The 23975-nt window shown below is 39.7% G+C and overlaps 3 long non-coding RNA genes across 3 annotated transcripts in view; 2 read left to right on the forward strand and 1 right to left on the reverse strand.

The window, feature by feature from the left end:
* The window catches only part of LOC309360425, a 62032-nt gene that overhangs the window by 7620 nt on the left and 30437 nt on the right, over nt 1–23975 (reverse strand). The gene's annotated exons all lie outside the window — the stretch shown is intronic.
* Nucleotides 1763–11261, forward strand: LOC309360354. The gene is made up of 2 exons (XR_014164032.1): nt 1763–9214; nt 9370–11261. It is a non-coding gene; the product is annotated as an uncharacterized lncRNA (long non-coding RNA).
* On the forward strand, nt 20140–22834 carry LOC309360348. The gene is made up of 3 exons (XR_014164023.1): nt 20140–20262; nt 21075–21202; nt 22526–22834. It is a non-coding gene; the product is annotated as an uncharacterized lncRNA (long non-coding RNA).

The raw sequence follows: 23975 nt of genomic DNA on the forward strand, positions 1-23975 counted from the left end.
GTAACAGGATGCGTGATTCAACATGGACTGTAGGGGTTGAAGTTTATTTTAGGGAGAGGCATTAAGGGGGGGAAATGGTCTGCTCAAATGACAAAGCACCAATGTAAATAACTTACTTCTTTGTGTTACTATGGAGTGGTATAGCATAAACAGCAACAAGGGACAAATGAGTTTAACATACAGTGGGAAAATGTGTTTTGATACTGGTGCACTGACTCCAAGAATTCAGTAAGCTTTAAACCAACTTTGAACCAGGTTAACATTCATTGTGGCTATTTCTGGGGCTGCTGTTCTTTCTTGATACATAATTCAAATCTGATGGTCATGTGGGCATATATGCACCATATGTTGGCATTGAACATGTGAGCAAATGACAGACATGGGCAATTAGTGACATTTTAACTGCTGAATATTAATTTATGCTTATTTGCAGTCACTATTAGCAAAGTTACACACACACTGGCTGTAGCTTTAGCTAAATGTTACAGAAGAGATTCCATATAACGAAAGCCTTATGTATTTTGCAATTGCAGAAATTTAAGGTGGTACTTTTTCCAAACTGCTTAAACAGTGGTAACTGGGGGCCACTATGAAAGCTACACTAAAGTTCCCATCACATTAATAAAGGGGCAGTGGTCCAAGGTTGCTCAGCTCCCTGACCCAAATGTTGAGTTGGGATGGAAGGATCCTGTCAGTTTGGGTTTTCTCAATTTCTCCAATATTAAATTTAGTCCTCCACATTTTGCAGCAAATTTTTCCCCTAAAAAAAAAACCCTTGTAAAAATTCATTATTTTGCTGTGAATTTCATATTTTTATATGCAGTTTTGACTAATACACAGTTTGCAAGCAATTTTCTGTATATTATTTTCACTAATAGATTCATTTTTATTCACACTTCCCTCTAAAATGCACTTTTGTAAACACTGATTTAAGAACTACACCACAAAATTCAGATTAGTGCAAATTTCTAAGAATAGCTGTGTTTTGGTTTATATATTCTTTCAGAAACAGCAAATTTGATAGGTTCAGCTGAAAATGCACAATAAATCAAATTTCCTCCTGTGTGTAAACAACTTAAGATAACTAGAACTCATGGAGGTTAGAGACCTCTACTGGAGCCCCTTTTACATGAATTAATTAATTAATTAATTAATCATTTTATTGTATGCCACCTTTCCATAGTTAAAACCATGCTCAAGCGGCTTACATGAAAAAATGCACAATTACAAACATAACAAAAGTAGTCATAAACAATAAATAAAACAAATCAAAAAGTAAACATTCAAATTGAACATTTTCCACATACCTCTAAAAAGATATAAAAATAAAGATACAAAAAATTAGTATCAACAACAACAACCCCTCTCCCAAAAAAACCCCTGAAACAAAACCCTAGTGCAAGTCTGTTCCCCTCGCCTGGCCCCCCTGCACTCTGGATCTGCTTATTTCTTAAGAACTTAGAAAACTACCTTCCATCCCCGTCAGGCCACTGATTGCTTTTGCTCACTATTGTGTACACTGGCAGCAGTCTTCCAGGGAGCCTTTGTATATCCACCCTGGAAATGTGACATATTTACCTCAAGAACTTAGGACCATTTGCACATGTGCTCTACTACTGAGCTATGCCCCTTCCTCAAACATTCTTACAAAATTTCTAAAGCTTGATAAAAATAGTTATGATCTCTGATATGGAAGAAGGACTGGTTAAGCCTCCTAATCACTTAGGTTTACTGCTTTTGACTGCTGCAAGTTCTACACCATTATCCTTTTCTACCCAACTAAGAGCTGATTCACACTGCCAGGTTCTTCCACATGATCAGGTTACATGTTCTGAAGTCCACACACATAGACTTTCCCATGTAGACACCCCCCCTTGATACATGGACATTGTGTGTCTGTCCAGAAAGCTGCACAACTTAAGGGGCAGAGCCAATATTGTGACCATACTACTGACCCTTTAATCATTTGAATCTCTTCATGAGCATAACACATTGTGACACCCCCAGGGTCCATCACAAGGTTTCTCCCCAGGTTGTCATTAAAGGTCAGTCCCTCAGCTACTCCACTTAGTCCTGACCTCTCTCAAACATATCGGTTACCATGACCTACTGACTTGGACAGCGGAAGGACTCTTCTCCATCACCCATGGCACGATAGGCAGCGGGCAAGTGGCATAGTTTATGTTAGAATCTACCCAGACCAGAATTCATCCTTTCAAGTTCTGAAGCTTGAACTTTTATTTAATTGAGGAACCCACCCACCAGTGCAGGCAAGTAACATCTACACAGTTGTAATTCTAACGTCCTGCCTAAGCATGTCTGCTCTCGAGTCTCTACAACTATCCTATCTCTCTTATAAATGTATTTCATTGTACCCTTCCTCTCACTGTCGGTCTCATCTTCCTCTAATCCACCAATTGACCTTCCCAATTGGCACTCCTTCCCTCTCTTAGCATCCCACACACCTTACTGTCAACCAGATTCCCTTTTGGACTTCGGTTACACGTGTGAATGAGGTTTACAGCATTCTGCTTTCTAAAACTAGGCTGTGACGGAAGTCATGTCATTAGGGGATACCTAAATTGCTCACATTTCTCAAGGCACCTTGGAAACAACACAACATACAGTGAAAAAATAAAATCATCTGAAGCTGCCATAATTTCACTAGGAATGCATTTACACCATGAAGTGTGTAGATTCTCATCTTCAACACTGCCCCCCAAAGGAACTAATAGTTCTTTGGCATTTTATTTCATGTTCCATGCACCCCAATCCATACAGAATGAAGTTTACAAGTGGTGGAAAAGATGGGCATCAATCAACTGTGGTGCCATAAAATTCCCTTAACTCAAAAAACAGTCATTTTATTCCTCTTAAAAAAAATAAAAATATGACCCAGTGATGGCCTGTCTAAAGAAAGGAAAATTACAAGGGAAGAAATAGCTCCTTTTTCACAGAAGCCAATGGAATAAATGTTGAATGGTGTTAGTGAATGTTTCATGTGGCTGCCTGGCATGTGTGTTGTTTCTGTACAAACATTTCAATTTTTTTGTTTTGTTTTTGCATTACTTAGGCAATCTTATATTCACTTCCCTGGGAGAAAGCCCTATTCAATACAATGGGATCTCCTTCTATTTGAGTAGACCTGTAAGTGATGCTCAGCACCACATGCTTTTGCACTCCTTCTCAGGCAATCCATCACTTTCAAGAACAGCAGCTCTGAGTCCTGTTTTAAGATGAAATGTGATGTCTGACTGGGATCCTGGGGCCTTGATGACTATCTAAAATGTTTCGGGGGGAGAACTTCACAGGGAGTTAAGTTCTTAGCTCTTCCCACATCCACCAGGTCTTTCCTGATTTGCCCTCCTTCTGCCACCTTTCCCCAGTCAAAGTTCCAGGTGTTAGCTGTGGCTTTGAGAAATATTACTATTGGAGAGAAGTGCAGTAGAGAGATAATGGATGAACGATTAAGCACCCCCCTCACCCACCTGCTGTGCTCATCTTCAAATCAGACCCTCCCACTACTGCTCTTTACATGTTTGCCAGACCTGTTTCTCCACTGAAGAAATTTGTCCCTTAGCCTGTAAAATTGCAACCCCCTTTTGCATCTTTCACTTCAAATAAGCTATTGAAAAAAACCTTCATTTTCTGTTGATCATATCAGAATTGCTTATTTCAACATTTTGATGTAAAAAATGCTACTTGGTAATACAAACTAAATATACAGTGCACAGATAACCAGTAGATTAACTTCAAGCCCTCCAGGAGTTCACAAGAACAGTGCAGAACTGTGAGATGGATGAGATTTTGTGTAATGCCTTCTAGTCCCAAAGAGAACCTCTGGGATATGTTCCAGAGGTAGGCATGCCAACAAAAGCCATATCTCATGCATTTCCCATATTCTATTTGCTGTCTAATAAGATGCATGTATAAAACTTTCATCGTCCAATTCCTCATTTCCATTATAGATTGCTATTGGTCCCTATTTTAGAACTATAATATATGAAAGGGATTCAAGAATATTTACAGTAACAAAATTAAAGAGGCCTTAGTATAAAAAGCACACACATTTTAATAAAAGTCTAACTGCATAATACTAGTGACATTTTCAGTATCAAAAGCCTGCATGGCAATTCCTGGATGTTTGTCTGATTCAGTATGCTCATTGCTAGCTGGAATGAAAATTGATTTACAAACCTATGTGTGACCATTCAGTTTCATAGCTCAAGAGAAACACATTTTGGCCTAACTTTCAATGTGTTTGTATGAAAGCAAGGAGAGGGTTGAAAATAAGGGTTTCATCTGTAACTGAAGGGGAAATTATTTTTCCTGATTTCTAAGAATATTTTTAAAAAAATAAGAAGTGGTACATCAAATGTTAGCTTTTACTACCAGAAACAACTGGGTGCTATTTTAAAAGTCCATGTTTCTCCGTACTTCATCTTTGCTGGCACCGTTGTAAGCCTTTATTTGTGAAAAATTATAGTATTTTTTACCTGGGGGTAAAATCAGGAACAAAACACAGTTCAGTTGAATTGGGCAGTCAGTATATAAGCTTAAAAAGTTCTCTTAACTTGTGCTTTAAAAAAAAGATAAAATGGAGGGGAGAGGTAGTGTGAACAGGTAATCTGAAATTTTAGCACATGAAGAACTTTAGCCAATCACTCTTTATTTCTAGTTAAATTGAACAATTCAAACTGTATGGCCAGAGGAGTTATACAAAATTTGTTTATCTTTATACCAAGTATGCTGCAAGAAGCTTTAAGAAATTGCTTTTCTAGACACAGTTCATTGCGACCTTCTGTATGAATCCTACACCGACTTCCCAGGGAGCAAGGGCCATTGAACCTAATGAGACCTACTTCTGAGCATCAGCGCCAGGGCTTGCTCCCTACTGTGGGTGCCCAGGGCCATGGGTGCCATGAAGCATGCTTGGCCCTGGCGCCAAAATTTGTGGGTGCCCACCCCCTTCATGGGGAATTTTGTGGGTGCTCAGGCACCCAGAGCCCCAGGGAGCTGGTGCCTATGCTTCTGAGTAGGCATGTAGAGGATTGCATTGTGAGACTTACACAAATTCCAGGTAGGCTCTGGCCACAATTTTGGAGGATTGTGGGTGCCCTTCCACTATGTACAGAGGGGTCAAAGCAAGGCTCAGATTGCTGCAAACTCTTGCTTCCCTGCACCTTTGGTCTTACTGAAATAAAAAACTGACCAAGCAGTCCCCTTTGTGCCAGTCTTCTGTGTGTAGGTAGATTTGATTTTGCATGGCATACTCAGCGGACACACACAATGCACAGTCTGCAAATGTGAAAAATAACACTATGATATTTACAGGAATGGCAGGAATTTTAACATGGGGTGGAATGGCCTAGATCTGCTGGCTTCACACTAAAAAAAAGCATCCATTAGATCTTTCCCACATTTTCCACTTGCCCTGCTCTTAGTCTGCGCTTTAATGCTGTGTGACTGAGTTGCCCCTGCTCTTTAAAGCAGAATCTGAGCAAATGGCAGTTTAAACCTCTGATTCAGCTTTGAAGAGCAGGTGTTCCTAGGGAAAGGGTTAGAACAAAAAAAAGGGGTGCTTTAACCAATTTCTAGCCCACTTTGAAACTATGGATTAACAATGAAAGCAATGTTCTTACAACAGGCTCTCACGTCCGCTTTTTAGTGCCATACCAAATGCTTAAGGTGTCCGTAACTCACAAAGGCAGCCACTCCTCAAGATAGCAAACCAAGAACCTCTACCACAAATGTGTGGCTTCTGAGGGTCAGCTGAGGCAAGCTTTTATTCTTCCTAGGTGCAGGCAGCCAAAAACACCCTCACTTATTCTGTGTGGCAATGTTAAAATGCTTTTGACTTGCTGAGTATTTGATGTTGCCATACATACTTTGCACGTTGATGGGGCAAAGCAGGATAAGGAGCTTTCAAGCCTGATTTGGCATGGTGCCCCAACACAGCCAGGAGCTTTTCAACAGCTTGCGGTAGATTAGGAAGACCTTTATGTATGCAGCCTTTGAAAATGCCACACTACTGGTTCTGCTATCACCTATTGACTAGGTTCTAGTCCTCACAAGTACAGGAGCAGAGCTTATGAGAAAAGCAGGGTGAACACCCTGGAGGGAATATTCAGCAAGAGCAGCCTGCAGCTCCGTTCCCATTCAGAGATGTATTGTACACTGCAATTTCTAAGGTTACCATTGATATACATGTACTTGGGAAAAGAATATGCATCTCCACCCTTAATTCTAAGTCTACAATGTCCACTGGGCTTTATGAACATCTGAAAAAACAATTATTCATTACATCCCCACAACACATTTTTCAATGCTACTGATTTTTTATAAAAAAACTTGTCATCATGCCCATGCAACATTCATTTTATGTTTCCTCACAGCCAGTTTAGACAATCATATTTATTAATATATGATAAAATCAGCAATGTAAGATAACACAATGAGGACAGATGAACCACCACATTCACAGCTCGTTCAACCCTTTGCCTCTCTTGCAACCCCATAAACATAGCAGGACAACAAATAAGCATTCATTTGCATATATCTTTGACAGATTCCTAGGATCTAACCCTTTTTTGGATATTAAGACTTGCAGGGAGCAGATGTATATGTATGCATAAGAGCCAACTCCTAAGGGCCATGGGGACTTCAGGCCCCACAATAAAATAATTTGTGGTTGAGGCACACATTCATTGCCCCAACCATGTACACAAAATTCCCAAGTAAGCAAGTGTGTGGACCAGCCCACAGCAGTCTATTATTCTGTCAATAGAAGCAAGTTTATTGAGAGGGAAATATTATCAATTGCTAACTATCAGGTCAACAGATACTCTTGAGATCCAATTCAAGCTTTACCTTTCCAGTTTGAAAGCTGCCTCAGCATGGCCTGTTCCCCCACAGTTCTATTATGTGTGAAACACTGTGGGACAGCAGGGGCTAAAATGGTTGCCTCCAGTGCTACTGATACTGATACCAGGGCGGCCAGTTCACAACTCAGAATGCCTTGAAGGTTGCCTTTTGCTGGGTGTGAAGGAGGAAAGGCACTCTCCTCTCTAATATAAATGCCATCATGAAAAGGTGGCCCTATCACGGTCCTCACTTCTGGCACTGGGCACTAAAGGGGGGGGGCAGGAGGGATGACTTGGCAGTTGGCTGAGGGTGCTGTCACCTTGTGTGAGCTGTGCAAAATGTGATGGCGGTGGACTGTATCGTGCCCTATGGATCATAGTGTTCACCTATGAACTAGACAATGCTGAAGCCGTTTCCATGCTGTAAAAGTAATGCTGTGATTACAGTCTTTTCGACTGCTGAAAAGGCCTTAGGAACTTTTTCATCCAAAGGGGTAGCTGTGTTAGCTGTTAGCAAAAACAACAGAGTCTTGTGGTACTTTACAAACTAGCTAATTTATTAAAGCACAAGCTTTCATGGACTAGAATCAACAAAAGCTTATGCCCACAATATATTTATTTGCTCTTCAGGTGCCACAAGAGTCTTTTGTTGTTTTATCTAGCAATTCTACACTCACATTAGTGAAGATAGGTCAATATATATCAACTAAAGATCCAGAAAACGTTTGGGGTTTTAGTAGAAGTCCTGCATCCACTGCCTTAACGGTGCAAAAGAGAACACATATTTCTCTTCTTCTAGAGATACTTTGCAGGTGGCTTAGCACTCAGTGCCCGTCTGTGTTTACTCTGCAAGGGACAGTAGTGTCCCAAGCTTAACCAGAATATTATTAAAGGAGTCCTATTGTTTATGGAAGGAAAGTTGGTGGCAAATATCTCCAGACCTGAAACTGCTTACTCTGAGAGAGTCCCTCCAGCTTTAACTGGGAAGTACATGGTTTGATAGTGAAACCAATCATTTACATCTGTTGAATATTGATCGGTCACTCTCAAAAGATCTGGAGGTGTGACTCTCTTTTGATAAGCCCTAAAAAGAGTGGATGCTTATCTGAAGCATCTCCAGTTCTTTTGAGGTTTAACTTTTCTATTCCCTTTCCCGACCTCAAAGCTTTTTCCAGTGGAGCTACATTAAATATATTATTTCTCAGAGAGAAAAATGTATACTTTATATAATGTATCTTTATACGATCATATTTTTACAGCTTCTCTAGAAGATTTTAACCAGGATAGGACTCCTTTATTAAAAAAATATTGGCAGATTTCTAGTTGAATAAACTTCATATGTAGAAAACTGAATTTGATAAACTTTATGAAGTTTTAGAATTTGAAGTTTCAATTCCTTCTGGAGTGTTCTGTTGTCAGTATTATACATATATAGATATAAAATTACTTTTCAATATTAAATTGGTTAAATTTTTTTAGACTATGTTCTGAACAAAAGTTGGCTTTTGGGGCATGGGGGCATTAGACAACAGAAATTAAATTAAATTTCTAGTTTTTCAATAGTAAAGTGACTTGTGTCACTTTATCTGTTTCTAAGGTCTCTGAATGTATGGGGATTCCCTGATTTTAGTCTACCCCAAACCAGCAGGAAGTATTTCAAATATCTCTACTAAAATTAACTGTGCTGAATAAAGGGGTCCACAGGCCATATCTGTGGACCTGCCTGACAATGTATTTTCTCATTTATGGTCTGATATTTACTCTATCATATTTCCATTTTCCTTGGAATTGAAACAGGGAGGAAGCTCACAAATGAAACCACACATTTTTTCCAGCTCAGGCTGCAACTATTGTATTTATGAATGTGGCAAGCTAAACTTTCTGAGTAATCAATAGTCAACTTTTAATTGCTACACTGTATATACCAGAATACACCTGAAGTGTGTGTGTGTGTGTGTGTGTGTGTGTGTGTGTAAAATCTGGTTCCATCCTACATGCTATCATTTTATGACTGGTGTCAACATGACAATGCCAAACAAAATACACCATGCAAGGCACAGTACCAGAAATATCATTAATGTCGGATAGCTTAGTTACTCTTTATTACAGTCAAAGACCAGACAACAGAAATAACAATAATAACAGCACCAAGGGACAGAAGCAGTAGACGCAATCCAAAGTTTCATATATACTTATTTACATTAAAAGTAGCGCTCCATAAGTCTATGATGCAGAGTCTAAAATCAGTATTCATCAGCTAGCTTGGCTGTCAGATCATGTGACCATCTTTACATGCTGAACAGTATCCAGACTTGGTTTCTGAAGAGAAAAGCTGCTTCCATCCATGGGAGGCTTCCAGTGGCGTAGTGTGGGTTGTCAGCACCCGGGGCAAGGCAAGTAATTTGCACCCCCTAACCCGTGGATTTGCGCCCCCTAACCCTAACCCCCAGATGTTGCGCCCGGTGCGGCCGGCCCCCCCTGCACCCCCCACGCTACGCCACTGGAGGCTTCTGATTCAGCAGAGGAATCCCACCAATGGAAAAAGCAATTCCAGAATATGATTTTGCTGGTTCTCCGTTCCCCTGCAGTCCCCTTTGCCCCCTCAGATCTACTCTGGAAGGTTGGAGGACTCTCTGGAACAGCATGAGAGATGACACTGAAATGGCAGGGGGATGGGAAAATTGGCCAAAAACAAATGCCTCTCATCTCTTCCGCTGGCAAGAACATCCTGAGTGAAACCTGGTTCAGTGGATGCCACCACCGGTGGGAGAAAACTCTGGATCCAACCCATTGTCCCTCTTTCAATATCACTGTGTACTCTATGTTTCAATATAACAGCCAAGACAGTACAAAGAGCATTTGTTGGCCAATGTTTGCATCTTCGTGTGGATGCGTACACATCCCTATTGGAATTGGTCCAAAGTCCATTACAATCCTGGATTTTCCAGCGTGTTTGTGAGGTCTGCAATTACACTGCCAGTCTTTGAGATTTTTTCACCCTGTCTTGCAAGGTAAACTTAAGTCAGGTGGGCACTTGCATGCACATCATTTTTTTACTCCTTGTTTTTGTATTGGGAGGTAATTATTGTCCTGCTGCAAAGTAGCTTTAAGTCTGTCTCCAAACAATTCATAGAGGTAATTCACCTCTGAAAGAGACTCTATGAGGGAGGTCATGGAAAGCCTAAGTGTAATGTGGAGGTCCGAAGTGGTACATAAGGGGTCCCTGAGTGCTCGGTTGTGTCCAATCTGATGCTAAAACCATTTCCGTTTTCAACAACAGATGCCTATGCCATATCACAATTAGCTTTTGAAAGTCCCCTTCATTTCAAAAGTGACTTGCCATAAAACACTGGAGGCTGCTACCTGAGAAACACAAGCCCAAAGCCTTCTTGGGGGCATGGAACTAGTTGCGCTGTGCTTTGGATCCTGGCCAATGTAAACAGCTGGCAACTAATAAAGGATAAATCTAATTCTCCCCTGGAACGAATCCTGCAAAAAACATAATGCATGAACAAACCTCTTCTTTCTTTTGTTTTGCTCAGACCTGTATTGGAAAAGACACTGTCCTGGTCTGTCACTTTCTAGTGGCCTTTTAAAACACAGAAACATGTTACATTGCAAATGGATTCCTTTCTGAGTGAATGCTAATGTTTTTTCAAAGACAAAGTCCCTTTATTAAGGGGATCCAGCATCAAAGAAATAAATGTCGATTGTATTCACCAAAGTCTCTGATGGCTGTCTAGAAGCTTACTTTTGAAAACCAACAAAATAGACAAAACAAATAAAAAAACTTAAAAATACAATTGAATTGCCTTTGAACATAGGAGATGACTGTCTCCACACAGATAAAATTGCTTCTTAAAATGTGTATGTTTTGTATTCTTTTTTTCTAGTAGGAAAAGAACTGACTTGAAATCTTGGTGTTTTTTTCTTAGTGTTGTGTGTTGCTTTTGTGTGTAATAATATTTGAATGTAATGACAGCAGTGCCAATTTGCCAAAGATGTCGAACACTTTGTTTTGTTTAATTTTGTTTTGGGTTTTGGGATGTTTTTGTTTGATTTTATTTTTTTTAGCTGGGTGGGTGTTTAAGGTGTGGGTCAAAGGGTTTGGGGAATAAGTTGATTTCTTTTTGCTTTGGTTCTCAATTTTCTTGTCAATACTGGACTGTGATTTTTATTCTAAGTTAAATGGTTGACTGCAAACATTTTATTTTAGATTAGTTGAAGAAACATGCAATAAGATTGGCGTAGTTTCAATATCTGTGTGTCTTTTCATGAGAGTGACTGTTACTTGTGGACATTTTGATTTTATGTAACCTTTATGTGAGATAATTATTTGTAAATATTTACCATAATTTTATTGGTTCCAAAAATAAAAATAATTTTTTTAAGTTCAAAGGATAGAATGTTGCTTTTCTTCCAGAGAAGAGTGAAATGGGTTGACAGCAAAGAAAGAAAAAACTCTTGATATTAGCTGAACCCCTGGATTCTAAATAATCTCTCAGGGCAAATGTACCCTTCAAGTAAATATATATGTAAATATATATTGTTGCGTTTCCATTAAGGTAAGATTGCCAGCCACTGCCAACACTACTCATTTTTGCTATATACTTTCAGTAGCAACTTGCATTTTGGTTTGGGGGCTGAATTCCACTTCCTAACAATGATGGCTGGTCCATTAGGGCTAATGGGGCACTGTCCCACCAACCGCAGTCAGTTCTCAATGGTGGACCTATATTTTTGGAGCTTGAACTGTCACGGGGCCCCTTCGCAACAGCATCAAGGTCTGTGTAGAAGAAAAAGAGAAGAGTTTGGATTTGATATCCCGCTTTATCACTACCCTAAGGAGTCTCAAAGCGGCTAACATTCTCCTTTCCCTTCCTCCCCCACAACAAACACTCTGTGAGGTGAGTGAGGCTGAGAGACTTCAGAGAAGTGGGACTGGCCCAAGGTCACCCAGCAGCTGCATGTGGAGGAGCGGGGAAGCAAACCCGGTTCCCCAGATTACGAGTCTATCGCTCTTAACCACTACACCACACTGGCTCTCGCCAGTGTAACCACTGTTATCTTCTTCAGTGGGGTTGTTCCATGACAGATCACCACACCTTTACAACCTCTGTGCTACTGACTCTCAAACTTTGGGCTTGTTGAAATATATACAATAACAAATAAACCAGTTTGAGTTTGTGCCACTCAAATTGGGTCTGCTAGGCAATGTGGGCTCAAGTTGCTTCTGGGGTCCCTGCACGATTTGGACCCCTTATCTTCCAGACCAAATCCCAAAGAAGGAAAGCAGACTGTATAAGTCCAGGAGGCCCCAAAGAGACTAATATCCAGTCTCCTAGATGGCATACAAGTCACCTTGGAGCAATTTCTCCAGAAGTTCCACTAGCTGAACCTGTAATTAATATTAAATTGACTTTAAAATAAAACATATGTTATTACACAAAAGCTTTAGTTAATGAAAAAATTAATTATTTATTCTCAGTGAATTATGAATAATCAGATTATTTAGATTTGACTGCCTTCAAAGTAAGGGTGGGGGAGCAATATTACACATTACTGGTCTTTTCCCCAGCAGTTTTGTCACACTTTCCCAGTGTAAAGGAAAATTTAGCAACCTGTGCTTCTCTTATAAATTAACTGTACATATAATGTGCCAGAAGGGTACCCTTTACATTTATTTATGAATGGAAAGGGTGCCCCTTTTACCACTTTGCTTCCAGTTTATCCATCCACACCATTTTTAGTTATAAAAGGATGAAATCCACATGGCATCTCTGCTTCATAAACCTCACTGGTTTATGGAGCAGAGTTATGCAAGAGCAGAACCTTTTCTTTCTGCAGTACTGTTTCCATTTGCACAGGGTTTTCAACAGAGCAGGTCCAGGTGGACTATGTCCAAAAACGTTTGATGAAAATATATGTTTAGACATTTACATATAAGGCAACATTACATATAATTTCAACCTTTGCATGTGTTTGTCAGATAGGCAACAAATCCTCCTCCCCTTTACTTAAGATTCTCACTGCTGCCCCCCTTGTACTTGCAGGATCCCACCATCCAGTTGTGGAGCTGGATCACTGAATGGCTGCTCAGCCATGGGTGGTACTACAAATATAAAATTGTTTACTGGTTAAAGTTGGAAGTACACAAGGCGGGGAGATGGAGGTTACAGAAGAGGCAGAAGGGAACACTTTAGCAAGGTTGTTTACAACTTGACTGGAGACAAATTAGGAACATCTTAAAGACTCCAATTGGTGTCAAACAGGTTTGATAATCAACATATTAAACAGTAACAACAACAACTTGATGCGTATGCATTTTGGATATTGTTGTGTAACCACAGATCAAAAACCCAGCACTGGAAACAGAGTGAGTGCATAATAAATGCCATTGTGACCATAGCTTGAACTGGACATTATGCTAAGGTTACCAGATTTTTTTCAGTGAATCTGGGGACACTTTTCAACTTCAGTGGATTTTGTATGGGGACTAATTTGTAAATCCAGGGACTGTTGCTGGGAAGCAGGGACATCTGGTTACCTTACATTATGCCCACTAGTTGTATACTAAAGGTACACGTGAAAAACTGTCCACTGGCTATCAAAGTAGGCTCACATTGTGTCCAAATCACCTCCGAGTGCTTTCACAACACATTCTCCATTGTGCTGATCCTGACCAGTTCGCAAATTAGTAGGAAGCTAATGGGAAAGATTACAAAAACCTCATCACACAGCACTTCATGCCAGCCAGGGTTCATTCATTTGATCGAATGCACCGGGAAAATACCCTCCTGTATACACGCCACCACTTCGCCACATTATGGAGCCTTGGCTGAAATGGGACATGGAGGGTGATTGAAATGGTGCTACTAGATCTGAAATATCAAAACTTTCAATAATTCAACAACTGGAAAGCTTAAAAAAATCTGTGAAATCAATCAGATAAATTATGTATTATCTACCAAAGCCAATAATTCATTGTCACATCCTCACAGAGTAGCAACCAGTTAAGTATAACTACACTGATGCTCTCCTATTTTGGGAAACAAGCAAGACAGAGAAAACTGCCTACATTAAATCCCTTCCTTCTCATGGCTGAACAGGTCAACCCCTAAAATGAGATTTACCGTACCCTAACAAACTGAGACACAGAGAGATAATTTTCAGGTCCTGATATGAAGAGCTGCATCATACTGATAGCTCTGCAGGTAATTGAGATTCCCATTTCTGACTATAATTTTTATACTTCAGATATATTTCTGTCAAGCAAATGTATGAGTGGAGATGTCTATTGGTTCTGCTTTGTTCAGTCTGCTTCCTCTCCTAATAATAAAAAACCCCTCCCTAGCACTTGATTTGAATTGCCTTTTTAGAGCAGTTGGAGGTATCACATCTGATTAAAATACCCTGTAATGTTTCTGCCTGAGGTATGGAGGCCATTTCCCTCCCTTTGGTGTTCAAACCCAGGCCGCTCCATTCCTCACTAGATGCCCTTCTAACATGCAAATAGGGTTTTCTTACAAATGGGTATTGGGCATTGTCATTCAAAGTGTGCATAAATACGAAACTGTAAAGGAAAAAATAACATTCGTACTTCAAACTCTATAATCAAAGGAAATACAAACCAATGAAAACTAAAAGGCAAGTAAGAACATTGCTGTTAATTGGACTGGACACTTTTTAGAAATAATCACATTTTTAAACTGCAGACCAAACACTGGAAGGCTAGACAAAAAAAAAATTAAATGAAATAAAAATCAATATTCTACTCCCCATCTCATGATAAACATCGTATCGGTTTGGAGATAGCTTCTTATAAAACTGTCCAGAGCTTGTTTTAAACCTGGTGCAAATGTCAGGCTTAGCTGAGATTATTTCAAAGTGGAACTAAATTTATCAGAAATTCTCCTCCTAGCTACATCCTAGCCCAACAATTCACTCGGGCTTGTTGAGTTCATCCAGATGATGCAACTGGCAGGCAACATGTCAACTAGGGACTGGGCTACACAGCTGCAAATAAAACGTTTAAATGTGTTATAATGTGCAATATACAAATGTGACACTATGCAAAATTCAATGTATTTTTCAAAACTTTTTTAAAAGGCATTTTTATATGTGTGTAGATTCCTCCTATGACATGTTGACCTGCTGAACACAAAGTTCTGAACCATCACATTCATTAGACAGAGGGAATTAAGGCCTCATAAACAACATTAACTGATGAAAAAATCAACAGACACCTGAATCATTATTTTTTCCACAAACTGTCACACATTGGACTGGAAGTGTCCTTGCACTGTGAGTCTTACTAGTATTAAAAATAAAATGCTTCCATTCTGCAAAATAGGAATCCTGTTTTCCTCACCCCTTGGTGACATCGATTTGACATACACATCTCCACACTGGCAATTTCCCAAAGTTTGCTGAACCAGAGAGGTATAGTAGGAGCTTTATTGCTCTTCTTCTGGATATTATGCTCATAGACTAATATCTATGCCTAAACCTGCCTCTGACCAACTATCATTCCCATGCTGTCTTTTGTTAATGCAGATACACAGGATATCTTTAAAACCAGGTGCCTTGACTCATCTGCCATGCTAAAAACCAATGCCTCAAAAGGCATGAGACCTCTAGGGTCTTGCTCCTGAACCTTCCTCTTGGAAACAAAGAACAGGATCTGATGGATATTAAGCCAGTTGACTTGGACATTGGCAAATTTAATCTCTCAGTTGTTCATCTGTAGGTGGGATTAACCAGGATTGCCATACTTTCCATGTGATAGATGAATGCATTAAGGAGTTATGCTGGAAGGAACGTTAGTGGAAAGTTTGTGTCCACATTGGAGCATCATTGTGACAGTTCTATCTTCACTCAGGGCTTGTCTATTGCCTGCTATCGGATAAATTAATTGACACAACTGAAAAGCTTCATAACTCAGAATATTTAAACTGTTTTAGAATGTTTTTCATTTATTTATTTCATAAAATTTCTACACCCCTTGATTGTAAAAAAACCCCTCAAAGTAGTTTACACACACACACACAAAAGGTTTTGCTTGGTTTTTGCTTTTAAATTGTGTATCTGTTTGCTGTCCTGGGCTACTTTGAAAGGAAATATAGGCTATAAATTCAATAAACAAAAATTCAGTAACTAATAATAGTCCCCCCCCCCCCCCGATGTGGAATTCACAAACATCATGAATTGTCCTTTTGTATAGAAAATCACAATGAAGTCTGGTCTGTTTATTCTGGAAAAATAACATTGCTAATAGAAGCCTGCCATTTCCCAAGTACATCTTAAGCACATGCATGCACATACGTTGAACATTGCCCTGATCATGTTTTAAACCCACTTTTTGAAACCCACCTCCTAGGAGCTGCTTCACATCTGCTTTATCCAGACCATTCAAACTGCCAACAGTCGTCAGAAAAGGTCAACTATTTGATTTCAGCATTTAAAAAATACTTGCGCAAATTGGCTTGGATCACAGTAGACAGCAGGCTTCATCAGCCATTATTTCTGATCAATGCAAATAAGATGGATGTCACTCAAGAGAGAGGCATTGAAAACAAGCAGTATAATCCTCTGAAAGGAGTGTGTGGAGGGGAGAGGGAACTGAACATGGTATTGATTAGCATCTAATCCAGTGTTTCCCAAGCTTCTGAAAACTGGAGGTATACTTCACTTTCATATCCCAAAAGGTTTACATTGAGCATGTGAAAAAGTAAAAATTATCTTTCTACAGAGGAAGCCACCCCCCGGTGTCTCTACATGAGTCCCTGCCCCGATAGGAAAAAAGGCGAGCTCAGAGGTAACTAATGCAGAGATACAACAAACAGCTCTGAGGGATGGAAAGAAATTGTGCTGCATCTCTGCTTCAGGTGTGATTGGTTCATTCAGCTGCCCTAAATGCAAAGACACAGCAGAATTAGCCACATACAGAGAGAAGAGACAAGCTGTAAGGAGACACTCCCAGAACCAACTCTGGGCCCCATCTTCCTTCATGTGTGGGTGCTATGGTCCTCCCAGCAGCCCTTAGTTAAACAGATTTAACAGCCCTTCAACATAGCTCTCATCACATGCTTGTTTGCCCAAGGACATGGTGTGGCCAACATAGTGTAATGGTTAGGGTGTTGGACTAAGACAAGCAAGACTCAAGCTCAAATCTCCGCTTGGCCTCTGGCCAATCATACTCTCGCAGCCTGGACAACTTCAAATGGCTAATTAACGATTATGATTATTTTATTAAATTTACATTAAAAAAAATTACAAAGAGAAATACAAAACAACATTTAAAAGTAAAAAAACAGAGTAATTTAAACAATAAAAATTGATAAATCAAAATTTTCTTTCTGCTGAAAGAAAATGGAAGAGACATCATATAGGTTGTCTTGAGCTCCTTGAAAAAAAGGTTGAATAGGATACGTATACATAACTAACCATTCAAAAGTGTGTTTGACATATTTGTTCTGAAACACACACCTCCCCACCACAGTCTATTTGCATGTTACCCTTCTTCAGAGGAGCAATGTCTTCTCTCAAGAGATGGGTTGGTTCAGCCAGTCTTCCCCATTTTGCAATTTAGATAGCAATGAAACCAGCATTAGATTGACTTCTCTATGTGTGGTCTTTCCATTTATTCTGTTGATACTAACAATGCCTCTTGCTTATTCACTGATAGTACAGTAGAGTATATAAAGCAATAATGCATATTGATCAGACTGTACTGAACACCAATTATTCATTTTAAGGAGAGCCCAGTACCTTCTGGAAAATGCATTCTTGCCAAAGGCACATTAGGAAAAGGAATTGTGTGACAATGCAGTGAGCTGCTACAAACACTGTGTGCAAGAAAACAGTTGTTGAGCTTTAACTAATTCCATGATCCTGCTCATAAAAAGCTGGGTAGAAAGATGGTTCCAAATGTTTATAAATCCTTCATTTAAATGTGACATGTCTGCTAGGAGAGAGTAACCCAGAGAGCAACTGAAAGCTATCACCAGGCATTTGAAATGAATTTTGGCCAATATTTCAGTGTAGAGTGGATGGTTTGCATCACAAAACATGAGACAGATACTGTATAAGAGCAAATGCGTAATTTTATAAATAGGTTGTAACAAAATTCTTTTAAGCATGGAAATGTGAGTCTAATTATGTGGTTCTAACTCCAATATTGCACCAAAATTCCAATCAGTCTTATTCAATTCTGAAATTAAGCCTTCTACACTTCTGTCAAGCCTTCTACTGATGCTTCCATCATCAGTGCTTTTTTTCTTTAAAAATGTTTAGGGGTACTCTCATTTTGACTCAAGAAAATCACCATTTTATAGTTCAAATCGGCAAAAATAAATACAGTAAATGGACAAAAGTACAAATATTTACAAAATGTTTAGGGGTATGTGTAGCCCTGCGTCCCCCCAGAAAAAAGCACTGTCCATCATCACAAACATTCTGAATGCAGTCACATTTACTTTTCAAATAATTTCTATACAACTGGACATAGTGACCCAGGAATACAAATGTTTTAAAATTTTCTGCAGAGCTCTTAGGACGATACAATATGATACGATATGATAATCTTTACTGCCATTGTCCCATACAGAACAACAAAATTGGAAAAATCTACACCAGACTTCAAAAACCAACATGCCTGCTATCCCAGCTATCCCAGCTATCCCAGCCTGGTTAACCCCCTAAAAACTCTGATAGCCCATAATTAAATACAATATACTCCCATAGAGACTACCTTACACTGCGTTTAAAACCAAAATCGCATTTGGATAGAAACTGCTTTTCAGGTTACCAGGTTACCAGGCTAGTTTTCAGGTTACCAGGTTAGTCCTAGTCTTTATAACCCTGTACCTTCTTCCAGAAGGCAGAAGCTGAAAGAGATCATTTCCAGGGTGCGCACTATCCTGCACTATCTCTGCAGCTTTCTTATGAAACATGGAAGCATAGATTCCTCAAACCATGCAACTTATTCTATCCAGACTCAGAGTCTAAACAAAATGGAACCATTGAGAAAAGCAGCAAAAAAATAAGGTGGTCAAAAGAGTCAAAAGATTCAGTTCAAATGTGGCCTCTCTCTACTTTAAGGCTGGGAAATCTTAATATTATCTTTAGCAGGTGACTGGTGTGACCTCTACCCTAGACAATTTTTTATTTCTATTTCTATCCAGTGCTAGACTCATTGAAATTAATAAACATTACTAACTTAGGTCCATTGATTTCAATGGATTTACTCTGAGCAGTTTGTTGGATTCAACCCCATGTGCGCAATGCAGCCCTCGCTGCAGTAATGCTGGCAAACAGAGGAGATACATTTACCGTAGACTGCATCATTAATGCTCAGTGTGTTAAGTGGCCTTTAAATTAAACTAAGTTAAATAAACCCTTCTTTAATTTCCTAGTGAATCTTTTTCATTAACAGACACATTAAGGCTGAGCTCATTTACATATAGCTTATGCAAGCACATGATTCTGGAATGTCCAATTAATGAGACATAATCTGACTTGGAATGGGCAAGCGGCACAAGGGGTTGTCTTGAGTTGTGTAGACACCATGTCTGTCTCCAAAGGAGCACTGTGGCTCCAAGTCCTGTGCAAATTGGGTGAAAAGAAATAATGTGATAACTGAGTAGTCCAAGACTAATGACCCGGCTATAGAAACAAGTAATCCATTCCAGCAGTTGAAGAAAAAACAAGCAGATCAACAGCACACATTTGTTTGAACAAAGTAGGGACAGACAAAGAAACTCGCCAGGTGGGTGTATCAAATTTTGCACAAATTCACATATTGAAAGTAAACATGTAAGTAATGCTTAGAAACTCGATCAAAATGTGAGAGATCTCCGTGATTTGGTTTGGGATCCAATGAGGTTATCCTGATAGGGCCCAGATCAGAACCAAACCAGTTTTGGCCAGGAACCAAATCAGGGGCCTTGTCTAGTCCTAATGTTTAATTAGAAAGGGGGCGGGGAGACATACAGGCAGAGATTCTTCCCCGCATCATCTCAGGGTCAACCTGGGGGGAAACATCCTCACTGAGACTCCCTCAAAGGCTCAAAACCAGTGGCTCAGTTTAATGGGGAGCCAATGCGTATTCAACCAGGGCAACATGGCCATCAGAGAACGTGGCCACAGATACAAGTACAGTAGTTCTAACAGATTTATGAAATAGATTTTACATTACCAATACCTGTGTGGAGAAACAACACCTGTGAATGAGAAACCAAGGCTCAACAGACAACATAGCTAGGATTGTGAAGTCACAATGCTTCAACGTGATGGTGCACCTCATTAGAACTTTCCCATGTCATCTCCTGTCAAAAGAGTTACTCTGTCTCTCATCTGCAAGGGCAATCTAAAGCACTTCACTGGCTGTTAACACGAGGTGAGTCAAAAAAAGGGTTAATTTCAAAACTTTCTTCATTTCAGCAGCCTCATTTAAAAGGGGAGAAGCCTGTTGGTTGTTGCTGCCGCCACTGTTAAAGTTTAGCAGTTAAACAATTAGGAATTGGAACACTTTGTGATCTACTGTAAATCACTGAGAGATTTACCAGTAGATCCCAATATCTACCTTCTGCCCACCAGTATAATTGGCTTCCAAAGTATACAATGAAAGCTAACAGTTTCCACACATACATGGCCTAAATTAGAGTTTGGGCAGAGTACTGAAGATGGAATTATCAAATGAGTTAAACAAGTTTAACCCCTCTGGAATCAATGGTCAAGAACATTCAACATTGAATTGCACCCAATGAAGTCATGATGGAGTCAGAGGCTTCTCTTTACTTCATATATTTGTGAATTCTGATCAATGACTTGAGTCTTCCCAAATTTTACATGCATAAGTGGCTATTTTAAGCCTCACCAAGACAGCATATCCCTGTTTACCATATGACAGATTAATACTTTTATTCCTATTATGCAAAATCATTTCCCCAACCCCCCCAATCCCTGGAAGTCTCTCTTCTTTCTTGTCTCTACGTGCCCAGCATGCCCTAATGACAAAGGTTGATAAATAAAACCAGAAGGCAGGGGACTGTTTGGCTCAGTGACTTGCCCACTTCTGGGAGGAGGGTTTTCAAATCATTGACTAAAAAATAATTCTGATTAGATGACTATAAAAGGTGAAAAGTGTAATAAGTTTAGCGTCCCTGCCTGGGAACATCAGAGGCACACAACCTCTTGAATATTGATCAGGTTTGAAAGAAAAGCCAAGGAGAAGAGAGAGCAGGAAAACCAACACTTCTTTGGACAGTGAAAACTGCGTATCACACCCAGGCTTTGTCCATAGGGAACAAGGCAACACAAACCCATTAAAATCAATGGTAAGGCTGACTACAATGCAACATGCATTTCCCCCTTGATTTACAGCTTAATGTCTCTGACATCCCTCCACTTTCAAAGACAAAATTCTTTTGCATGAGGAACATTGCATTTTACTAGAATACCAAAAGGCAACTTTTGCACTTACAACTAGGTGGCTATTGTCAACACCAGATCATTCTTCCAGTGAGCGTTGAACCAAGTGTTCATTCATAGTGATTCCTGGTCAATTAGCACTTGAAACAATAGTGTCTTATTGTAGGTTCCTTAATTTATAGACAATTGGCTATTTAAAAAGGGGTTGCACAACTTCATTGAGATCTGGTAGAGTGTCCTGGTTAAGAGACTAACTAAGAGCTTATCCACACTTCCCTTCACTCTTTCCAGGCCTGGTCCGTGCTTTGAGCTTTAAATCCACAGAAAACACAAACTGACGTTTGCTCTGCTTGAGTGCTAAAGAGTGGGTTTTCACGGGGAAAGCTCAGGGGCAAAAAAACAAACAAAAACAAAACACACAATTTTAAGCATGTGCCTGGAAAGAGAACGGCAAAAGGTAAGTGTTGAGTTGTGAGTAAACATATCAGACGCCACAGCAATTCTTCAAACAGCTCTTGTTTATTCACAGGCCAGAACAGAACTGAACTGAAGGGTTCAGCCAACCTGCTTATATAGAGCTCCACTAGAACGCAACAGTAACCATTTTCTGTAACTATCCAATCACTGAACGTCACTTTCGATATCTTATTTGCATATGTGGACCTGAACTATCTACAGTATCCCACTGCTGGCCCAGGGTGAGAACTTCAGTACGTAACAGTAAGTGTGGTTCAAATCTTGCTTCTGCCATGAAATCACTAGGTGACATTTGAGAAGCTACTTTCTCTAGGCCTGAGCTTCCAATCTGCAATAATTGGTGTGTGTGTTAATATTGACTTACCGTACAAGACTGGTTGTACAGATTACAAGTAGGTAATATATGTGAAGTGCTTTGAACACTTGAACATGTTATTCAAATGCTATCACTGCTGTCGCTGTGGCTACTACTACTACCAGTGGGGTAGCATGGGAAACTACGGGGCGGTTGCCCAGGGTAGAAAATTGTTAGGGGGTGTAGAATTTCAACACCTGGTGCTGCCTCAATACAGTTGTGTACTTCCGTCACTGGGCTCCGTTGAAAATGGCTTCTCCATGTGAATCAGGAAGTGACATCTCCAGACAACGGAAGGACTCTTATCTCTGCGGCTGCAATGTCCTCGGTGATGCAGATATGAATGTGCATATGTACTCCATCCATTTCCCTCTTTCCCACCCACCCTTCCGCACAGCCCCAGGTGCCGGTAACCCACGCTATGCCACTGACTACTATTGACTCAGAGGCAGCATAGATGACAGTGGACGGCCCTTAACTTAATGCCTTCCCTGAACTCCCAGAATGATGAAGCTAACCACCCTTCAAAAGGCACTCTTGGGCTACATGAAACTTACAACAATCTCATCCAGCAAGGCAATTCTCATGCAGAAGAAGCAAGCACTTCTTTCTCAAATCAGATGTATTTATTTTTTAATCATTAAAGTTTATTGAGCCCTTCGTCAAACAAGATGGCTTGCTTTTTTTTTTTTGCTATAAATAAAATCCACATAGGCACACAGCAGCTTTTTTGGTATCCATGAACAGCTGAACCTTGGGTGTGCTGAGAGCTATCACTTCTATGTGATGCAAACATTCCTTAAATTTTCCTCCATGCAATAAGATGTGAGATCTGTATCCCATATGTGTGTGTGTGTGTGTAACATGCCATTAAATCATGACTAGAATTCAAGTCTAAATACTGTGTTTCTTCAAGCGAGTCTGCATTTGTTAATACAAAAAGGGGGAAAAATGTATTCTGGTATAAAACCCTTGAGATGGCACATTTCATTTCCAGCGGGTCATAGGAGACAGCAGGCACTGTTAAATTTGTTCTATTATTCACGCATGTACACAATAAAAAAAATGGCAATACAATTACCTATGCAAAGTCCACGATACTGTGAACTGTCAAAGGAGGCTGGGAGGCAAACTACCAGAATTTAAAACAAAATATTACCATGAAACACACTCGATCTGACACTGCAAAGCCTTTTGATAGTCCTAAACATATTGAATGCCCAGTGGAAATTTAGCTTTTCATTCCGGCCCAAATTTGATTAAGCATGGCAGGAATGGAGAAATCCCTTTTCAGCAGCAGTCTGAGGTCACCGTCGCTTTCAGACAGGTGCAGAAATGCAGCTCAGGATGCAATATCTAAGGCATAATATCCAACAATTTCTAATCCAATGCACAACAGACAGCTAGGCTCGTCCAAGTTAGGCTGCTATTAACAACCCAGTCAAAGAGGTGGTGGTCTTAAATATATTGATTTGTTCAGACAAAAGCTCTGTTTGAAACAGTGGGATTTAATTCTAAGTCATTTACGATCTAAATGGTAGCCACGACCATCACCATCATTTTATTTTGCCTTTCCATAGTTAAAACTATGCTCAAGGCAGCTTACAACATGACAAGATTTACATAATTACCAACTTAACAAAAGTCATAAACAATAAATAAAACACATCAAATGGTACACAACCAAATGGAAAACAATTTCCACATAAATCATAAAATCTAAAACAAAACAATACAACATTAATATCAAAAACAATATAGAATGACATAGATAAAAAATAAAAACAATATTAAAAAAGGAGCCCTCTCTGTCCAGCAGCAGCAGTCCTTAATGGAGCCTGCCAGGC

Source organism: Podarcis melisellensis (assembly GCF_964234715.1).
Source record: "Podarcis melisellensis genome assembly, chromosome: 17".
Lineage (NCBI taxonomy): Eukaryota > Metazoa > Chordata > Lepidosauria > Squamata > Lacertidae > Podarcis > Podarcis melisellensis.